The sequence below is a fragment of the Ascaphus truei genome, unplaced genomic scaffold (assembly GCF_040206685.1).
Source record: "Ascaphus truei isolate aAscTru1 unplaced genomic scaffold, aAscTru1.hap1 HAP1_SCAFFOLD_826, whole genome shotgun sequence".
Taxonomy (NCBI): Eukaryota; Metazoa; Chordata; class Amphibia; order Anura; family Ascaphidae; genus Ascaphus; species Ascaphus truei.
This window is the reverse complement of record NW_027457163.1, coordinates 28,236-49,542: the sequence shown is the minus strand read 5'-3', so window position 1 is coordinate 49,542 and position 21,307 is coordinate 28,236. Positions and strand designations below refer to the sequence as shown.

Sequence of the window (21,307 nt, the reverse complement as noted above, 5' to 3'; positions counted from 1 at the left end):
GATAAGCCCATATTAAGGCATCACGTGACCAGAGCCGTCACTGACTGGGTATACGTAAAGACGCAGGGAGATGCAAGGAAAGGGAGGGAGAGAGAGAGACAGGGAGAAGATGTGAAACGGAGGAAGGCACGGATGGAGAGAGTTCTTCCGAGCTTCTGCGGGCCTCTCTCTTTCACTGGTGCATGCCGGGAGCTGGTCCCAACATCCACAAAGTGTGTGTGTATTATTGGTTGTATTTTATGGGGGTAGGAGGGTAGTGTGTATATTGTGTGTGTGGGAGTATTATATTGTGTGTAGAGGTGCAGAGGAGAGTACTAGATTGTGTATCTTGTGTAAGGGTGTTGTGTATATTGTGTTTGGAGCTATAATATTATTGGGGAGATTAGTATTGAGGAGGTATTATAGCGTGTATTGTGGGGAGTATTAGTGTGTGTATTGTTTGTGGGTGACAGACGCTGGGGGTATGCAGCAATCCCTGCACTGAGGTCCGAGGCGGCTCTGCATCGCTCGCACGCACTGTGTACGACCAAGCATGTGCCCATGATAATCATGGCCTTAGAGGGATGAGTGTGTCAGAGCCTAGAAGGGGTATATATATAATGGAGGAGGGAGGAGGAAGGAGGAGAAGGGAGGAGGAGATGATAGCATTGTAAAAGTTAACAAGATAGTTAGTTTAAGCAGAAAGTGAGGAGAGGTTAGAGATAAGGGTAGATGTCAGAGGAGAGAGTTCAATTAAGCTGAGGTATCGAGTAGGACAGGGGTGAGGGGAATGAGAGGTGGTGGATGATGAGAGCAGAAGAGGTCATGTACAAATAGACCTTGTTATGTACAAATAGACCTTGTTAGTCAGAGAGCAGTCATTCCAGAGGGCACGTGAGAAGTGAAGAGTAAAGTGAGACATGGAATGTGGATTACATTAGATGGGTTAATACGCTTAGCAGGGAGGTGGAGAGAGAGAGGCAAGAGGCAGAGAGTGGTGCAGGGGTTGAGGAAGAGATGTTGCATGTACCTTATCAGAACATTAAAGAACATCAATTCACACTGGTGCAGAGTTGATGATGAATCCAGTTCACCTCCAATTCAATTTTAACAGAAATGTTTCATTCTTCATTACTGAAAAAAAAGAAAAGTAAAAAACATTTCATTACTATTTTCAAAATGGATTGAATTCCCCCAACAATGACTATGTGTTACCAATATATCCCTCTCAGTCCCACTGCAGCATATACTGTACCAGTGTGAAAGTAGGAAGGTACACAGTACCGGTAAAACAATACGTGCCGGTACTATGCACCATATGAATTATAAGGGGATGTAAATCTCCCAGTCTCTCTCCATATCCGCAACAGAGCGGGCTCCGGTCAGTGGCATGGATGCCCATATATGGGTATGCTCATATTTGGGCATCCCATGTCACTGACCGGAGCCGGCTCTGAGTATAGGGATATATGCGGAGACGCAGAGGTGCAAGGAAATGGGAGGAGGCACGGTGAGAAACAGGGAGAGACCACAGGAAGATAGAGGGCAACAACTTCCACAAGGTACTTGTATGGGTATAATTGTTTGTATTTTGTGCAGAGGGGGTAATTTCAGATAAAATACAATTCTCCACCCTCTACGAAACAATTCCACTTTGTTCAGTAAGCCAGAAAGTCTTGGTCCCATGTGGACTGAATTTAATGCAAATAAGGTCCTTAATACACAAGTGAAGAATAAAGTTACTTATTCTCTACTGTAAGAAGTGCCACATTGCCCACTATTTGGGTCCTGTGCCCAGATTGTGACCATGCATGGCAGAGGTGAGATTCCCCCAACTCCAATTTGCTACACTCTCCAAGAGAGATAATTGTGATCAGAGGTGGAACTAGGGGAGGGTGTGAGCAGGGTCACTGCCCAGGGAGTAACCTGACTGGGGGCACGGAATGACTGGGGGCACGGAAATCTCATTTAGTGCATATGTTGCGGCACTGCATTGATTGACCGGTCAATCTGCACTGCTGCCTGTCACAGTGACATCCTGATCGGGCACTGTGATCAGCTATAGCACTGACCCAGGTGAGATAGTTCAGCACTTTACAAGGAGGGAACAGATGTTGTGGGTGACAGATGCTGGAGGTAGGCCAAGACTGTTGGCCAGAGTAACGTGGAGACTTACTGCACTCTGCATGCCCATCCTCTCCCTGACATCAGGGGAAGGAAGTGGCCCTGGGGTGTGTGTAGGTATGCCAGATGTCAGTGTATGCATAAGTAAGTATGCCTGTGTAGTGGGAGGTGTAGGGGCGTTAAGCTGGAGGACTTAAAACAGGCACAAAAGCACATAGATACCTCTGATTATACCGCACCAAATGCTGATAATATCATGCTGTAGCTGCACTTTACAGAAGATGATGCAGATGTCATCATTGGTTGGTGGGTTCATTAAATCAATCCATCATATCATAACCACACTGTGCATATGATGTACTGAATCAGTAACACCAGGAAGACATCTCCATGTTAGGAGTAGAGTTGAAGTTAACAGAATATGTCCAGCACTGTGGTGTGTAGCCCATAAATAATAATTGTGCACATTACCAGAACAACATACTGTCAACTGCAAGATCATTTTGCTGCTTGTAGCGTATGCTCATCCTGTACAGTGTTGTAGTAGATCCGTCTCTTCAGTGTTCACTGCAACAAAAGTAAGACATTGCATTAATATTACAGACGTTTGGGGGCTGAAATCTCACTTCGCTGCCGACAATTTCCCTTTGCATAAGATTCTTGTGATTATGTCAATGATGATCAATAACTGCATCATAACACAGCCGCTCTATACAGAAGATGTACTTGCTCTCATTGGTCATGGAGGTAATACGTCACACAATGTACAGATATAGCAAGGATTATTTCTCCCACTTGTGCATTATGGCATTATGATGGGAAATGTTGTGAGATTCTGCATTATCAGCATCACTGAATCTTTTGGAAATTAAGTGATATTCTATGTTTTAATGCAATATTATGGATGATCAGCCGGTAAAATAATAATAGCTTGCTGCATCTGTAGCCATGCTCTACCCATGATGTGCTGAACCAATGACTGCAGAGAGATTCAGAGTGGTAAACATGACTGGAACGCATCTCTGAATAATGGGCAGCAAAGCAGTGCAGAATAGGAGGTGAAAGTATTTAAAATGGAAGATCCTTAGCAGCTGTGTGGAGAGTAGACAGTACAGACTGACCAAGTAAATGGTAAAAGGAGTAACTTCAACATTACTTGGCTTTGTTCTCCACATTGAAGCTTTCCTCCTCTTTAAATCACTAATACTGATGCCATGTGTAACCTGTACTGAGAGTTATATAATCTACTGGCCTAGATGAAACCATATGATGCAAACAGGATCCATCCCACTCCAGATTCATAGAATTGAACCACCTCAACCTTTCATAACAATCACATAGAACTGCAGCTGTGCGCTACTGCACATGTTCTTGTTATGAATGGTAGTAGATGTGGTCCTTGGGTCTTTACTTCATACTGTAGCCACCCTCTACTCATGATGTATTGAATCAACGAAAACTTGCATGGTTCAGATCACAGGAAGGGGTAGAGTAGAGATGAAAATATTCAATGTGAAACCCGTAGCAGCCGGATTGTGTGGAGTCAATAAAACGACAAATACTAAATGGTAAATGAGAAATATACACATTGCTTATCTGTGTCTGTGTAGTAATTTTCCTTCTCTTCAACTGTCCTTCAAATTTTCTCTTTTGCAAGAAAAGGAACACATGGCTTCAATATTCACTTCTGTTCTGCAGTCATCCCTCCTGAAATAAAAGTTAAGCATTGCATTGTTATTATGATAATACATACAATAAACCTTGCTCCAAACCATTTGATGCAAAGCAAATCCACCTCCCACCCACAGCTGTGCTCCTTCTAGAGCATGCATGTCAAACTCCAGTCCTCGAGGGTCCCAAACAGGCCAGGTTTTCAGTAGGGATATCCTGAAAACCTGGCCTGTTTGCTGCCCTCAAGGACTGGAGTTTGACATCCTTGTTCTTGAGCTTCTACCACGCAAGTCATCCATGTGAGTGACACTGTACTGCAGTCCTGGTCTGCACACAATCTACTGAATCAATGACATCACACTGTAAAGGCAATCTACAAGATGTATTAGTTGTCCACACTTCCGAAATGTTACTTTTATGTCCAAATCACTTATTCCCATGACCTGATATTTGTATTTGTTATTTATAGGATTGTCACAAAGAGTTGATGAGGTCACCAAATGATAGTATGTAGAGAGAAAGAGAGATCTCAGAACAGAGCCCTGATGTATACCCACAGACAGATCAATAGAAGACGAAGACATGTTAGCAACAGAGATGGAGAATGTGTGACAGGAAAGTTATGATGAAAACCAGGATAGAACTGTGTTACGGATACCAAGAGAGAGTTTAGAATATGAAGGAGGAGAGTGATTGAGAGCATCAAACGCAGCAGATAGATCAAGTAGGATTAGTAGGGAAAAGTGACCTTGGGAATTTGCTTTAAGCACAGTCTGTAGAACGAGCTGTACGAAAGGCAGGTTGTAAAGGATCCAGGAGGGAATGTGATTTAAGAATGTTGACATTCTAGCAATTAGGAGACAAACAGCAGGAGGGATACAGGGCGGTAGTTAGTAAGGCACATAGGGTGTAGGTTGTTTCTGAGAAAAGGGTGACCACTACAGGCTTAAAGTAAGAGGGTAAAGAGCCAGAGAATAGGGAGGAATTGAAGATGTGGGTGAGAGTGGGGACTAAGAGATGCAGTAAGGTGTGAGGGGATACGATCTAGAGGGCATGTGGTAGAGGGAGAAGAGAAGATGATTAGCTTCCAGCTCTGTAAGAGAAGAAAAGGAGTCAAATGCAGAAGGAGAATTAGGTAGAAGGAGAGAAGGGGGAAGGGACAGAAGGAATCTCCTTGTGGGTGGCATCCACCTTGCCTCTGAAGTAGTCAAATGCTTGAGGAGAAGTGAAGGAAGAATGGCAAGTGTGAGGAGAAGGTTAGTGGAGGGAGTCAAATACAGGGAAAAAAAGACAGCGTAAATTAAATTTGAGTGTTGATGAATGTGAAAAAAAAGTAGTGTGGTTTGGCCCCAGAGAGCAGCTTTATACAGGACTGGAGACATTTTTACTGTAGAAAAATCAAATATCAATTGTGTGATTTCCTTCATAGGCATTAAGAACAGCGAGTGGAAGTGTGATGAACATGTTTGGGAATTTAGCCAAGGGTGTGGGCTAGAGGGACAAGTGTGTCAGAGCCTAGAGGGGGCATATAGATAGGAGGATAGCATTGTAAGAGTTAATAAGATTGTTAGTTTAAGCGGAAAGAGAGAGAGAGCAGAGAGGTTAGAGTAGATGTCAGAGGAGAGTTTAATTAAGCAGAGGCAAATCAGTGGGACAGGTAAGATGGGGTGAGGGGAATGACTGATTGTGAATGATGAGAGCAGAAGAGGTCATGTACAACTAGAGCCTTGTTAGTCAGAGAACGGACATTCCAGATGGCATAGGAGAAGGGAAGAGAAAAGTAAGGAAAGGAATGTGGATTACATTAGATAGGTTAACACTCTTAGCAGGGAGGCAGAGGCAGGGAGGCCCGATGTGTATATGAGCAGGTTCAAGATTATAAGAGATATCCCACACATCAGCAAACATAGAAGGAGACACAGAGATAGGTGTAGAGAGAGACAGAGATAGCTCTATGTAGAGAGAGAGGGACGTAGAGAGAATGAGACAGATAGGCGCAGAGAGAGGGGGCGCAGAGAGAGGAGGCGCCAAAAGAGGGGGCGCAGAGAGAGGGGGCACAGAGAATAGGATATTAAAGAGTGCTTTTCATTGAGCAGTGCAGAAATAGCTGCAATAGAGGTCTGTACAAATGGTGCAGTGTGTAGACACATGCAAAGGTAGGGGAAGGAAAGAGGAGAACATGTGGATAAAAGCAGGAGTGTGGAAGTTAGAGAAATTAGAAAAGTTTAACAGAGGAGTGAGGAAACAGCAAGCAGAAAGAACAAGAGAGAGGTTACATTGGGATGACGTTCTGTGGTAAAGAGAAAATGCTAGGAGAGAGCTTTCAAATATTAGAGGACATGAATTGAGGGAGCAAATGTATAAATCAAAACCTGAGGGGGAGGTATAGCACGAAAGCTTGCACAGCAGATTATAGTCTTAATGTTGCGTGTACCTGTCAGGGTATTCAAGAAGTTAAATTCTCACAAGTGCAGAGTTCATGATGAAATGCTGAATCTAGTCCCCCTCCAATTTAATTTTAATATAACTTTTCCATTCTTCATTACTGCAAAAAGCAAACAAAACAAAACCACATTGCATTACTATTTTCAAAATGGATTGAATGGCATATTCAACAGTGACTGTGTGATGCCAATATTCCCCACTCACTCGTAGTGAAGCACATATTGTACTAGTGTTGAAAGTAGGCCGGTAGAGTCAGGTACGCAGTACTGATAAAACAATAAGTGCCCGTCGTAAGTACCAGCTCCGCAACAGTGCGGGCATCACATTAGTGACGTGGATGAACATATATGGATAAGCCCATATTAAGGCATCACGTGACCAGAGCCGTCACTGACTGGGTATACGTAAAGACGCAGGGAGATGCAAGGAAAGGGAGGGAGAGAGAGAGACAGGGAGAAGATGTGAAACGGAGGAAGGCACGGATGGAGAGAGGGAGTTCTTCCGAGCTTCTGCGGGCCTCTCTCTTTCACTGGTGCATGCCGGGAGCTGGTCCCAACATCCACAAAGTGTGTGTGTATTATTGGTTGTATTTTATGGGGGTAGGAGGGTAGTGTGTATATTGTGTGTGTGGGAGTATTATATTGTGTGTAGAGGTGCAGAGGAGAGTACTAGATTGTGTATCTTGTGTAAGGGTGTTGTGTATATTGTGTTTGGAGCTATAATATTATTGGGGAGATTAGTATTGAGGAGGTATTATAGTGTGTATTGTGGGGAGTATTAGTGTGTGTATTGTTTGTGGGTGACAGATGCTGGGGGTATGCAGCAATCCCTGCACTGAGGTCCGAGGCGGCTCTGCATCGCTCGCACGCACTGTGGACGACCAAGCATGTGCCCATGATAATCATGGCCTTAGAGGGATGAGTGTGTCAGAGCCTAGAAGGGGTATATATATAATGGAGGAGGGAGGAGGAAGGAGGAGGAGGGAGGAGGAGATGATAGCATTGTAAAAGTTAACAAGATAGTTAGTTTAAGCAGAAAGTGAGGAGAGGTTAGAGATAAGGGTAGATGTCAGAGGAGAGAGTTCAATTAAGCTGAGGTATCGAGTAGGACAGGGATGAGGGGAATGAGAGGAATGAGAGGTGGTGGATGATGAGAGCAGAAGAGGTCATGTACAAATAGACCTTGTTAGTCAGAGAGCAGTCATTCCAGAGGGCACGTGAGAAGTGAAGAGTAAAGTGAGACATGGAATGTGGATTACATTAGATGGGTTAATACGCTTAGCAGGGAGGTGGAGAGAGAGAGGCAAGAGGCAGAGAGTGGTGCAGGGGTTGAGGAAGAGATGTTGCATGTACCTTATCAGAACATTAAAGAACATCAATTCACACTGGTGCAGAGTTGATGATGAATCCAGTTCACCTCCAATTCAATTTTAACAGAAATGTTTCATTCTTCATTACTGAAAAAAAAGAAAAGTAAAAAACATTTCATTACTATTTTCAAAATGGATTGAATTCCCCCAACAATGACTATGTGTTACCAATATATCCCTCTCAGTCCCACTGCAGCATATACTGTACCAGTGTGAAAGTAGGAAGGTACACAGTACCGGTAAAACAATACGTGCCGGTACTATGCACCATATGAATTATAAGGGGATGTAAATCTCCCAGTCTCTCTCCATATCCGCAACAGAGCGGGCTCCGGTCAGTGGCATGGATGCCCATATATGGGTATGCTCATATTTGGGCATCCCATGTCACTGACCGGAGCCGGCTCTGAGTATAGGGATATATGCGGAGACGCAGAGGTGCAAGGAAATGGGAGGAGGCACGGTGAGAAACAGGGAGAGACCACAGGAAGATAGAGGGCAACAACTTCCACAAGGTACTTGTATGGGTATAATTGTTTGTATTTTGTGCAGAGGGGGTAATTTCAGATAAAATACAATTCTCCACCCTCTACGAAACAATTCCACTTTGTTCAGTAAGCCAGAAAGTCTTGGTCCCATGTGGACTGAATTTAATGCAAATAAGGTCCTTAATACACAAGTAAAGAATAAAGTTACTTATTCTCTACTGTAAGAAGTGCCACATTGCCCACTATTTGGGTCCTGTGCCCAGATTGTGACCATGCATGGCAGAGGTGAGATTCCCCCAACTCCAATTTGCTACACTCTCCAAGAGAGATAATTGTGATCAGAGGTGGAACTAGGGGAGGGTGTGAGCAGGGTCACTGCCCAGGGAGTAACCTGACTGGGGGCACGGAAATCTCATTTAGTGCATATGTTGCGGCACTGCATTGATTGACCGGTCAATCTGCACTGCTGCCTGTCACAGTGACATCCTGATCGGGCACTGTGATCAGCTATAGCACTGACCCAGGTGAGATAGTTCAGCACTTTACAAGGAGGGAACAGATGTTGTGGGTGACAGATGCTGGAGGTAGGCCAAGACTGTTGGCCAGAGTAACGTGGAGACTTACTGCACTCTGCATGCCCATCCTCTCCCTGACATCAGGGGAAGGAAGTGGCCCTGGGGTGTGTGTAGGTATGCCAGATGTCAGTGTATGCATAAGTAAGTATGCCTGTGTAGTGGGAGGTGTAGGGGCGTTAAGCTGGAGGACTTAAAACAGGCACAAAAGCACATAGATACCTCTGATTATACCGCACCAAATGCTGATAATATCATGCTGTAGCTGCACTTTACAGAAGATGATGCAGATGTCATCATTGGTTGGTGGGTTCATTAAATCAATCCATCATATCATAACCACACTGTGCATATGATGTACTGAATCAGTAACACCAGGAAGACATCTCCATGTTAGGAGTAGAGTTGAAGTTAACAGAATATGTCCAGCACTGTGGTGTGTAGCCCATAAATAATAATTGTGCACATTACCAGAACAACATACTGTCAACTGCAAGATCATTTTGCTGCTTGTAGCGTATGCTCATCCTGTACAGTGTTGTAGTAGATCCGTCTCTTCAGTGTTCACTGCAACAAAAGTAAGACATTGCATTAATATTACAGACGTTTGGGGGCTGAAATCTCACTTCGCTGCGGACAATTTCCCTTTGCATAAGATTCTTGTGATTATGTCAATGATGATCAATAACTGCATCATAACACAGCCGCTCTATACAGAAGATGTACTTGCTCTCATTGGTCATTGAGGTAATACGTCACACAATGTACAGATATAGCAAGGATTATTTCTCCCACTTGTGCATTATGGCATTATGATGGGAAATGTTGTGAGATTCTGCATTATCAGCATCACTGAATCTTTTGGAAATTAAGTGATATTCTATGTTTTAATGCAATATTATGGATGATCAGCCGGTAAAATAATAATAGCTTGCTGTATCTGTAGCCATGCTCTACCCATGATGTGCTGAACCAATGACTGCAGAGAGATTCAGAGTGCTAAACATGACTGGAACGCATCTCTGAATAATGGGCAGCAAAGCAGTGCAGAATAGGAGGTGAAAGTATTTAAAATGGAAGATCCTTAGCAGCTGTGTGGAGAGTAGACAGTACAGACTGACCAAGTAAATGGTAAAAGGAGTAACTTCAACATTACTTGGCTTTGTTCTCCACATTGAAGCTTTCCTCCTCTTTAAATCACTAATACTGATGCCATGTGTAACCTGTACTGAGAGTTATATAATCTACTGGCCTAGATGAAACCATATGATGCAAACAGGATCCATCCCACTCCAGATTCATAGAATTGAACCACCTCAACCTTTCATAACAATCACATAGAACTGCAGCTGTGCGCTACTGCACATGTTCTTGTTATGAATGGTAGTAGATGTGGTCCTTGGGTCTTTACTTCATACTGTAGCCACCCTCTACTCATGATGTATTGAATCAACGAAAACTTGCATGGTTCAGATCACAGGAAGGGGTAGAGTAGAGATGAAAATATTCAATGTGAAACCCGTAGCAGCCGGGTTGTGTGGAGTCAATAAAACGACAAATACTAAATGGTAAATGAGAAATATACACATTGCTTATCTGTCTCTGTGTAGTAATTTTCCTTCTCTTCAACTGTCCTTCAAATTTTCTCTTTTGCAAGAAAAGGAACACATGGCTTCAATATTCACTTCTGTTCTGCAGTCATCCCTCCTGAAATAAAAGTTAAGCATTGCATTGTTATTATGATAATACATACAATAAACCTTGCTCCAAACCATTTGATGCAAAGCAAATCCACCTCCCACCCACAGCTGTGCTCCTTCTAGAGCATGCATGTCAAACTCCAGTCCTCGAGGGTCCCAAACAGGCCAGGTTTTCAGTAGGGATATCCTGAAAACCTGGCCTGTTTGCTGCCCTCGAGGACTGGAGTTTGACATCCTTGTTCTTGAGCTTCTACCACGCAAGTCATCCATGTGAGTGACACTGTACTGCAGTCCTGGTCTGCACACAATCTACTGAATCAATGACATCACACTGTAAAGGCAATCTACAAGATGTATTAGTTGTCCACACTTCCGAAATGTTACTTTTATGTCCAAATCACTTATTCCCATGACCTGATATTTGTATTTGTTATTTATAGGATTGTCACAAAGAGTTGATGAGGTCACCAAATGATAGTATGTAGAGAGAAAGAGAGATCTCAGAACAGAGCCCTGATGTATACCCACAGACAGATCAATAGAAGACGAAGACATGTTAGCAACAGAGATGGAGAATGTGTGACAGGAAAGTTATGATGAAAACCAGGATAGAACTGTGTTACGGATACCAAGAGAGAGTTTAGAATATGAAGGAGGAGAGTGATTGAGAGCATCAAACACAGCAGATAGATCAAGTAGGATTAGTAGGGAAAAGTGACCTTGGGAATTTGCTTTAAGCACAGTCTGTAGAACGAGCTGTACGAAAGGCAGGTTGTAAAGGATCCAGGAGGGAATGTGATTTAAGAATGTTGACATTCTAGCAATTAGGAGACAAACAGCAGGAGGGATACAGGGCGGTAGTTAGTAAGGCACATAGGGTGTAGGTTGTTTCTGAGAAAAGGGTGACCACTACAGGCTTAAAGTAAGAGGGTAAAGAGCCAGAGAATAGGGAGGAATTGAAGATGTGGGTGAGAGTGGGGACTAAGAGATGCAGTAAGGTGTGAGGGGATACGATCTAGAGGGCATGTGGTAGAGGGAGAAGAGAAGATGATTAGCTTCCAGCTCTGTAAGAGAAGAAAAGGAGTCAAATGCAGAAGGAGAATTAGGTAGAAGGAGAGAAGGGGGAAGGGACAGAAGGAATCTCCTTGTGGGTGGCATCCACCTTGCCTCTGAAGTAGTCAAATGCTTGAGGAGAAGTGAAGGAAGGATGGCAAGTGTGAGGAGAAGGTTAGTGGAGGGAGTCAAATACAGGGAAAAAAAGACAGCGTAAATTAAATTTGAGTGTTGATGAATGTGAAAAAAAAGTAGTGTGGTTTGGCCCCAGAGAGCAGCTTTATACAGGACTGGAGACATTTTTACTGTAGAAAAATCAAATATCAATTGTGTGATTTCCTTCATAGGCATTAAGAACAGCGAGTGGAAGTGTGATGAACATGTTTGGGAATTTAGCCAAGGGTGTGGGCTAGAGGGACAAGTGTGTCAGAGCCTAGAGGGGGCATATAGATAGGAGGATAGCATTGTAAGAGTTAATAAGATTGTTAGTTTAAGCGGAAAGAGAGAGAGAGCAGAGAGGTTAGAGTAGATGTCAGAGGAGAGTTTAATTAAGCAGAGGCAAATCAGTGGGACAGGTAAGATGGGGTGAGGGGAATGACTGATTGTGAATGATGAGAGCAGAAGAGGTCATGTACAACGAGAGCCTTGTTAGTCAGAGAACGGACATTCCAGATGGCATAGGAGAAGGGAAGAGAAAAGTAAGGAAAGGAATGTGGATTACATTAGATAGGTTAACACTCTTAGCAGGGAGGCAGAGGCAGGGAGGCCCGATGTGTATATGAGCAGGTTCAAGATTATAAGAGATATCCCACACATCAGCAAACATAGAAGGAGACACAGAGATAGGTGTAGAGAGAGACAGAGATAGCTCTATGTAGAGAGAGAGGGACGTAGAGAGAATGAGACAGATAGGCGCAGAGAGAGGGGGCGCAGAGAGAGGAGGCGCCAAAAGAGGGGGCGCAGAGAGAGGGGGCACAGAGAATAGGATATTAAAGAGTGCTTTTCATTGAGCAGTGCAGAAATAGCTGCAATAGAGGTCTGTACAAATGGTGCAGTGTGTAGACACATGCAAAGGTAGGGGAAGGAAAGAGGAGAACATGTGGATAAAAGCAGGAGTGTGGAAGTTAGAGAAATTAGAAAAGTTTAACAGAGGAGTGAGGAAACAGCAAGCAGAAAGAACAAGAGAGAGGTTACATTGGGATGACGTTCTGTGGTAAAGAGAAAATGCTAGGAGAGAGCTTTCAAATATTAGAGGACATGAATTGAGGGAGCAAATGTATAAATCAAAACCTGAGGGGGAGGTATAGCACGAAAGCTTGCACAGCAGATTATAGTCTTAATGTTGCGTGTACCTGTCAGGGTATTCAAGAAGTTAAATTCTCACAAGTGCAGAGTTCATGATGAAATGCTGAATCTAGTCCCCCTCCAATTTAATTTTAATATAACTTTTCCATTCTTCATTACTGCAAAAAGCAAACAAAACAAAACCACATTGCATTACTATTTTCAAAATGGATTGAATGGCATATTCAACAGTGACTGTGTGATGCCAATAGTCCCCACTCACTCGTAGTGAAGCACATATTGTACTAGTGTTGAAAGTAGGCCGGTAGAGTCAGGTACGCAGTACTGATAAAACAATAAGTGCCCGTCGTAAGTACCAGCTCCGCAACAGTGCGGGCATCACATTAGTGACGTGGATGAACATATATGGATAAGCCCATATTAAGGCATCACGTGACCAGAGCCGTCACTGACTGGGTATACGTAAAGACGCAGGGAGATGCAAGGAAAGGGAGGGAGAGAGAGAGACAGGGAGAAGATGTGAAACGGAGGAAGGCACAGATGGAGAGAGGGAGTTCTTCCGAGCTTCTGCGGGCCTCTCTCTTTCACTGGTGCATGCTGGGAGCTGGTCCCAACATCCACAAAGTATGTGTGTATTATTGGTTGTATTTTATGGGGGTAGGAGGGTAGTGTGTATATTGTGTGTGTGGGAGTATTATATTGTGTGTAGAGGTGCAGAGGAGAGTACTAGATTGTGTATCTTGTGTAAGGGTGTTGTGTATATTGTGTTTGGAGCTATAATATTATTGGGGAGATTAGTATTGAGGAGGTATTATAGTGTGTATTGTGGGGAGTATTAGTGTGTGTATTGTTTGTGGGTGACAGATGCTGGGGGTATGCAGCAATCCCTGCACTGAGGTCCGAGGCGGCTCTGCATCGCTCGCACACACTGTGGACGACCAAGCATGTGCCCATGATAATCATGGCCTTAGAGGGATGAGTGTGTCAGAGCCTAGAAGGGGCATATATATGATGGAGGAGGGAGGAGGAGGGAGGAGATGATAGCATTGTAAAAGTTAACAAGATAGTTAGTTTAAGCAGAAAGTGAGGAGAGGTTAGAGATAAGGGTAGATGTCAGAGGAGAGAGTTCAATTAAGCTGAGGTATCGAGTAGGACAGGGGTGAGGGGAATGAGAGGTGGTGGATGATGAGAGCAGAAGAGGTCATGTACAAATAGACCTTGTTAGTCAGAGAGCAGTCATTCCAGAGGGCACGTGAGAAGTGAAGAGTAAAGTGAGACATGGAATGTGGATTACATTAGATGGGTTAATACGCTTAGCAGGGAGGTGGAGAGAGAGAGGCAAGAGGCAGAGAGTGGTGCAGGGGTTGAGGAAGAGATGTTGCATGTACCTTATCAGAACATTAAAGAACATCAATTCACACTGGTGCAGAGTTGATGATGAATCCAGTTCACCTCCAATTCAATTTTAACAGAAATGTTTCATTCTTCATTACTGAAAAAAAAGAAAAGTAAAAAACATTTCATTACTATTTTCAAAATGGATTGAATTCCCCCAACAATGACTATGTGTTACCAATATATCCCTCTCAGTCCCACTGCAGCATATACTGTACCAGTGTGAAAGTAGGAAGGTACACAGTACCGGTAAAACAATACGTGCCGGTACTATGCACCATATGAATTATAAGGGGATGTAAATCTCCCAGTCTCTCTCCATATCCGCAACAGAGCGGGCTCCGGTCAGTGGCATGGATGCCCATATATGGGTATGCTCATATTTGGGCATCCCATGTCACTGACCGGAGCCGGCTCTGAGTATAGGGATATATGCGGAGACGCAGAGGTGCAAGGAAATGGGAGGAGGCACGGTGAGAAACAGGGAGAGACCACAGGAAGATAGAGGGCAACAACTTCCACAAGGTACTTGTATGGGTATAATTGTTTGTATTTTGTGCAGAGGGGGTAATTTCAGATAAAATACAATTCTCCACCCTCTACGAAACAATTCCACTTTGTTCAGTAAGCCAGAAAGTCTTGGTCCCATGTGGACTGAATTTAATGCAAATAAGGTCCTTAATACACAAGTAAAGAATAAAGTTACTTATTCTCTACTGTAAGAAGTGCCACATTGCCCACTATTTGGGTCCTGTGCCCAGATTGTGACCATGCATGGCAGAGGTGAGATTCCCCCAACTCCAATTTGCTACACTCTCCAAGAGAGATAATTGTGATCAGAGGTGGAACTAGGGGAGGGTGTGAGCAGGGTCACTGCCCAGGGAGTAACCTGACTGGGGGCACGGAAATCTCATTTAGTGCATATGTTGCGGCACTGCATTGATTGACCGGTCAATCTGCACTGCTGCCTGTCACAGTGACATCCTGATCGGGCACTGTGATCAGCTATAGCACTGACCCAGGTGAGATAGTTCAGCACTTTACAAGGAGGGAACAGATGTTGTGGGTGACAGATGCTGGAGGTAGGCCAAGACTGTTGGCCAGAGTAACGTGGAGACTTACTGCACTCTGCATGCCCATCCTCTCCCTGACATCAGGGGAAGGAAGTGGCCCTGGGGTGTGTGTAGGTATGCCAGATGTCAGTGTATGCATAAGTAAGTATGCCTGTGTAGTGGGAGGTGTAGGGGCGTTAAGCTGGAGGACTTAAAACAGGCACAAAAGCACATAGATACCTCTGATTATACCGCACCAAATGCTGATAATATCATGCTGTAGCTGCACTTTACAGAAGATGATGCAGATGTCATCATTGGTTGGTGGGTTCATTAAATCAATCCATCATATCATAACCACACTGTGCATATGATGTACTGAATCAGTAACACCAGGAAGACATCTCCATGTTAGGAGTAGAGTTGAAGTTAACAGAATATGTCCAGCACTGTGGTGTGTAGCCCATAAATAATAATTGTGCACATTACCAGAACAACATACTGTCAACTGCAAGATCATTTTGCTGCTTGTAGCGTATGCTCATCCTGTACAGTGTTGTAGTAGATCCGTCTCTTCAGTGTTCACTGCAACAAAAGTAAGACATTGCATTAATATTACAGACGTTTGGGGGCTGAAATCTCACTTCGCTGCGGACAATTTCCCTTTGCATAAGATTCTTGTGATTATGTCAATGATGATCAATAACTGCATCATAACACAGCCGCTCTATACAGAAGATGTACTTGCTCTCATTGGTCATGGAGGTAATACGTCACACAATGTACAGATATAGCAAGGATTATTTCTCCCACTTGTGCATTATGGCATTATGATGGGAAATGTTGTGAGATTCTGCATTATCAGCATCACTGAATCTTTTGGAAATTAAGTGATATTCTATGTTTTAATGCAATATTATGGATGATCAGCCGGTAAAATAATAATAGCTTGCTGCATCTGTAGCCATGCTCTACCCATGATGTGCTGAACCAATGACTGCAGAGAGATTCAGAGTGCTAAACATGACTGGAACGCATCTCTGAATAATGGGCAGCAAAGCAGTGCAGAATAGGAGGTGAAAGTATTTAAAATGGAAGATCCTTAGCAGCTGTGTGGAGAGTAGACAGTACAGACTGACCAAGTAAATGGTAAAAGGAGTAACTTCAACATTACTTGGCTTTGTTCTCCACATTGAAGCTTTCCTCCTCTTTAAATCACTAATACTGATGCCATGTGTAACCTGTACTGAGAGTTATATAATCTACTGGCCTAGATGAAACCATATGATGCAAACAGGATCCATCCCACTCCAGATTCATAGAATTGAACCACCTCAACCTTTCATAACAATCACATAGAACTGCAGCTGTGCGCTACTGCACATGTTCTTGTTATGAATGGTAGTAGATGTGGTCCTTGGGTCTTTACTTCATACTGTAGCCACCCTCTACTCATGATGTATTGAATCAACGAAAACTTGCATGGTTCAGATCACAGGAAGGGGTAGAGTAGAGATGAAAATATTCAATGTGAAACCCGTAGCAGCCGGATTGTGTGGAGTCAATAAAACGACAAATACTAAATGGTAAATGAGAAATATACACATTGCTTATCTGTCTCTGTGTAGTAATTTTCCTTCTCTTCAACTGTCCTTCAAATTTTCTCTTTTGCAAGAAAAGGAACACATGGCTTCAATATTCACTTCTGTTCTGCAGTCATCCCTCCTGAAATAAAAGTTAAGCATTGCATTGTTATTATGATAATACATACAATAAACCTTGCTCCAAACCATTTGATGCAAAGCAAATCCACCTCCCACCCACAGCTGTGCTCCTTCTAGAGCATGCATGTCAAACTCCAGTCCTCGAGGGTCCCAAACAGGCCAGGTTTTCAGTAGGGATATCCTGAAAACCTGGCCTGTTTGCTGCCCTCAAGGACTGGAGTTTGACATCCTTGTTCTTGAGCTTCTACCACGCAAGTCATCCATGTGAGTGACACTGTACTGCAGTCCTGGTCTGCACACAATCTACTGAATCAATGACATCACACTGTAAAGGCAATCTACAAGATGTATTAGTTGTCCACACTTCCGAAATGTTACTTTTATGTCCAAATCACTTATTCCCATGACCTGATATTTGTATTTGTTATTTATAGGATTGTCACAAAGAGTTGATGAGGTCACCAAATGATAGTATGTAGAGAGAAAGAGAGATCTCAGAACAGAGCCCTGATGTATACCCACAGACAGATCAATAGAAGACGAAGACATGTTAGCAACAGAGATGGAGAATGTGTGACAGGAAAGTTATGATGAAAACCAGGATAGAACTGTGTTACGGATACCAAGAGAGAGTTTAGAATATGAAGGAGGAGAGTGATTGAGAGCATCAAACGCAGCAGATAGATCAAGTAGGATTAGTAGGGAAAAGTGACCTTGGGAATTTGCTTTAAGCACAGTCTGTAGAACGAGCTGTACGAAAGGCAGGTTGTAAAGGATCCAGGAGGGAATGTGATTTAAGAATGTTGACATTCTAGCAATTAGGAGACAAACAGCAGGAGGGATACAGGGCGGTAGTTAGTAAGGCACATAGGGTGTAGGTTGTTTCTGAGAAAAGGGTGACCACTACAGGCTTAAAGTAAGAGGGTAAAGAGCCAGAGAATAGGGAGGAATTGAAGATGTGGGTGAGAGTGGGGACTAAGAGATGCAGTAAGGTGTGAGGGGATACGATCTAGAGGGCATGTGGTAGAGGGAGAAGAGAAGATGATTAGCTTCCAGCTCTGTAAGAGAAGAAAAGGAGTCAAATGCAGAAGGAGAATTAGGTAGAAGGAGAGAAGGGGGAAGGGACAGAAGGAATCTCCTTGTGGGTGGCATCCACCTTGCCTCTGAAGTAGTCAAATGCTTGAGGAGAAGTGAAGGAAGGATGGCAAGTGTGAGGAGAAGGTTAGTGGAGGGAGTCAAATACAGGGAAAAAAAGACAGCGTAAATTAAATTTGAGTGTTGATGAATGTGAAAAAAAAGTAGTGTGGTTTGGCCCCAGAGAGCAGCTTTATACAGGACTGGAGACATTTTTACTGTAGAAAAATCAAATATCAATTGTGTGATTTCCTTCATAGGCATTAAGAACAGCGAGTGGAAGTGTGATGAACATGTTTGGGAATTTAGCCAAGGGTGTGGGCTAGAGGGACAAGTGTGTCAGAGCCTAGAGGGGGCATATAGATAGGAGGATAGCATTGTAAGAGTTAATAAGATTGTTAGTTTAAGCGGAAAGAGAGAGAGAGCAGAGAGGTTAGAGTAGATGTCAGAGGAGAGTTTAATTAAGCAGAGGCAAATCAGTGGGACAGGTAAGATGGGGTGAGGGGAATGACTGATTGTGAATGATGAGAGCAGAAGAGGTCATGTACAACTAGAGCCTTGTTAGTCAGAGAACGGACATTCCAGATGGCATAGGAGAAGGGAAGAGAAAAGTAAGGAAAGGAATGTGGATTACATTAGATAGGTTAACACTCTTAGCAGGGAGGCAGAGGCAGGGAGGCCCGATGTGTATATGAGCAGGTTCAAGATTATAAGAGATATCCCACACATCAGCAAACATAGAAGGAGACACAGAGATAGGTGTAGAGAGAGACAGAGATAGCTCTATGTAGAGAGAGAGGGACGTAGAGAGAATGAGACAGATAGGCGCAGAGAGAGGGGGCGCAGAGAGAGGAGGCGCCAAAAGAGGGGGCGCAGAGAGAGGGGGCACAGAGAATAGGATATTAAAGAGTGCTTTTCATTGAGCAGTGCAGAAATAGCTGCAATAGAGGTCTGTACAAATGGTGCAGTGTGTAGACACATGCAAAGGTAGGGGAAGGAAAGAGGAGAACATGTGGATAAAAGCAGGAGTGTGGAAGTTAGAGAAATTAGAAAAGTTTAACAGAGGAGTGAGGAAACAGCAAGCAGAAAGAACAAGAGAGAGGTTACATTGGGATGACGTTCTGTGGTAAAGAGAAAATGCTAGGAGAGAGCTTTCAAATATTAGAGGACATGAATTGAGGGAGCAAATGTATAAATCAAAACCTGAGGGGGAGGTATAGCACGAAAGCTTGCACAGCAGATTATAGTCTTAATGTTGCGTGTACCTGTCAGGGTATTCAAGAAGTTAAATTCTCACAAGTGCAGAGTTCATGATGAAATGCTGAATCTAGTCCCCCTCCAATTTAATTTTAATATAACTTTTCCATTCTTCATTACTGCAAAAAGCAAACAAAACAAAACCACATTGCATTACTATTTTCAAAATGGATTGAATGGCATATTCAACAGTGACTGTGTGATGCCAATATTCCCCACTCACTCGTAGTGAAGCACATATTGTACTAGTGTTGAAAGTAGGCCGGTAGAGTCAGGTACGCAGTACTGATAAAACAATAAGTGCCCGTCGTAAGTACCAGCTCCGCAACAGTGCGGGCATCACATTAGTGACGTGGATGAACATATATGGATAAGCCCATATTAAGGCATCACGTGACCAGAGCCGTCACTGACTGGGTATACGTAAAGACGCAGGGAGATGCAAGGAAAGGGAGGGAGAGAGACAGGGAGAAGATGTGAAACGGAGGAAGGCACGGATGGAGGGAGTTCTTCCGAGCTTCTGCGGGCCTCTCTCTTTCACTGGTGCATGCCGGGAGCTGGTCCCAACATCCACAAAGTATGTGTGTATTATTGGTTGTATTTTATGGGGGTAGGAGGGTAGTGTGTATATTGTGTGTGTGGGAGTATTATATTGTGTGTAGAGGTGCAGAGGAGAGTACTAGATTGTGTATCTTGTGTAAGGGTGTTGTGTATATTGTGTTTGGAGCTATAATATTATTGGGGAGATTAGTATTGAGGAGGTATTATAGTGTGTATTGTGGGGAGTATTAGTGTGTGTATTGTTTGTGGGTGACAGATGCTGGGGGTATGCAGCAATCCCTGCACTGAGGTCCGAGGCGGCTCTGCATCGCTCGCACACACTGTGGATGACCAAGCATGTGCCCATGATAATCATGGCCTTAGAGGGATGAGTGGGTCAGAGCCTAGAAGGGGCATATATATGATGGAGGAGGGAGGAGGAGGAGGGAGGAGGAGGAGATGATAGCATTGTAAAAGTTAACAAGATAGTTAGTTTAAGCAGAAAGTGAGGAGAGGTTAGAGATAAGGGTAGATGTCAGAGGAGAGAGTTCAATTAAGCTGAGGTATCGAGTAGGACAGGGGTGAGGGGAATGAGAGGTGGTGGATGATGAGAGCAGAAGAGGTCATGTACAAATAGACCTTGTTAGTCAGAGAGCAGTCATTCCAGAGGGCACGTGAGAAGTGAAGAGTAAAGTGAGACATGGAATGTGGATTACATTAGATGGGTTAATACACTTAGCAGGGAGGTGGAGAGAGAGAGGCAAGAGGCAGAGAGTGGTGCAGGGGTTGAGGAAGAGATGTTGCATGTACCTTATCAGAACATTAAAGAACATCAATTCACACTGGTGCAGAGTTGATGATGAATCCAGTTCACCTCCAATTCAATTTTAACAGAAATGTTTCATTCTTCATTACTGAAAAAAAAGAAAAGTAAAAAACATTTCATTACTATTTTCAAAATGGATTGAATTCCCCCAACAATGACTATGTGTTACCAATATATCCCTCTCAGTCCCACTGCAGCATATACTGTACCAGTGTGAAAGTAGGAAGGTACACAGTACCGGTAAAACAATACGTGCCGGTACTATGCACCATATGAATTATAAGGGGATGTAAATCTCCCAGTCTCTCTCCATATCCGCAACAGAGCGGGCTCCGGTCAGTGGCATGGATGCCCATATATGGGTATGCTCATATTTGGGCATCCCATGTCACTGACCGGAGCCGGCTCTGAGTATAGGGATATATGCGGAGACGCAGAGGTGCAAGGAAATGGGAGGAGGCACGGTGAGAAACAGGGAGAGACCACAGGAAGATAGAGGGCAACAACTTCCACAAGGTACTTGTATGGGTATAATTGTTTGTATTTTGTGCAGAGGGGGTAATTTCAGATAAAATACAATTCTCCACCCTCTACGAAACAATTCCACTTTGTTCAGTAAGCCAGAAAGTCTTGGTCCCATGTGGACTGAATTTAATGCAAATAAGGTCCTTAA

The 21,307-nt window shown here is 43.6% G+C and overlaps 3 long non-coding RNA genes across 12 annotated transcripts in view; all 3 read right to left on the bottom strand.

The window, feature by feature from the left end:
• LOC142486340 (uncharacterized) overlaps window positions 1-7,676 on the bottom strand; it is a 55,756-nt gene extending 48,080 nt beyond the window's left edge. For all 9 annotated transcript variants that reach the window (XR_012798906.1, XR_012798900.1, XR_012798907.1 and 6 more), the window contains exons 1-5: window positions 7,572-7,676; window positions 6,209-6,319; window positions 3,691-3,810; window positions 2,575-2,670; window positions 1,010-1,113 (exon numbers count right to left, since the gene is read on the bottom strand). This is a non-coding gene — a long non-coding RNA (uncharacterized LOC142486340). The remainder of the gene's footprint in view (window positions 1-1,009; window positions 1,114-2,574; window positions 2,671-3,690; window positions 3,811-6,208; window positions 6,320-7,571) is intronic.
• Window positions 7,677-9,119: 1,443 nt separating this feature from the next.
• On the bottom strand, window positions 9,120-14,199 carry LOC142486342 (uncharacterized). Its single transcript, XR_012798911.1, has 4 exons — window positions 14,095-14,199; window positions 12,754-12,864; window positions 10,236-10,355; window positions 9,120-9,215 (listed from the first exon to the last, which is right to left on the bottom strand). It is a non-coding gene; the product is annotated as an uncharacterized LOC142486342 (long non-coding RNA).
• Window positions 14,200-15,642: 1,443 nt separating this feature from the next.
• On the bottom strand, window positions 15,643-20,723 carry LOC142486341 (uncharacterized). 2 transcript variants are annotated; one of them, XR_012798910.1, is made up of 4 exons: window positions 20,619-20,723; window positions 19,277-19,387; window positions 16,759-16,878; window positions 15,643-15,738 (listed from the first exon to the last, which is right to left on the bottom strand). It is a non-coding gene; the product is annotated as an uncharacterized LOC142486341 (long non-coding RNA). The 2 variants fall into 2 exon arrangements; XR_012798909.1 differs by lacking the exon at window positions 15,643-15,738 and having other exon boundaries at window positions 16,573-16,878.
• Window positions 20,724-21,307: the final 584 nt, after the last annotated feature.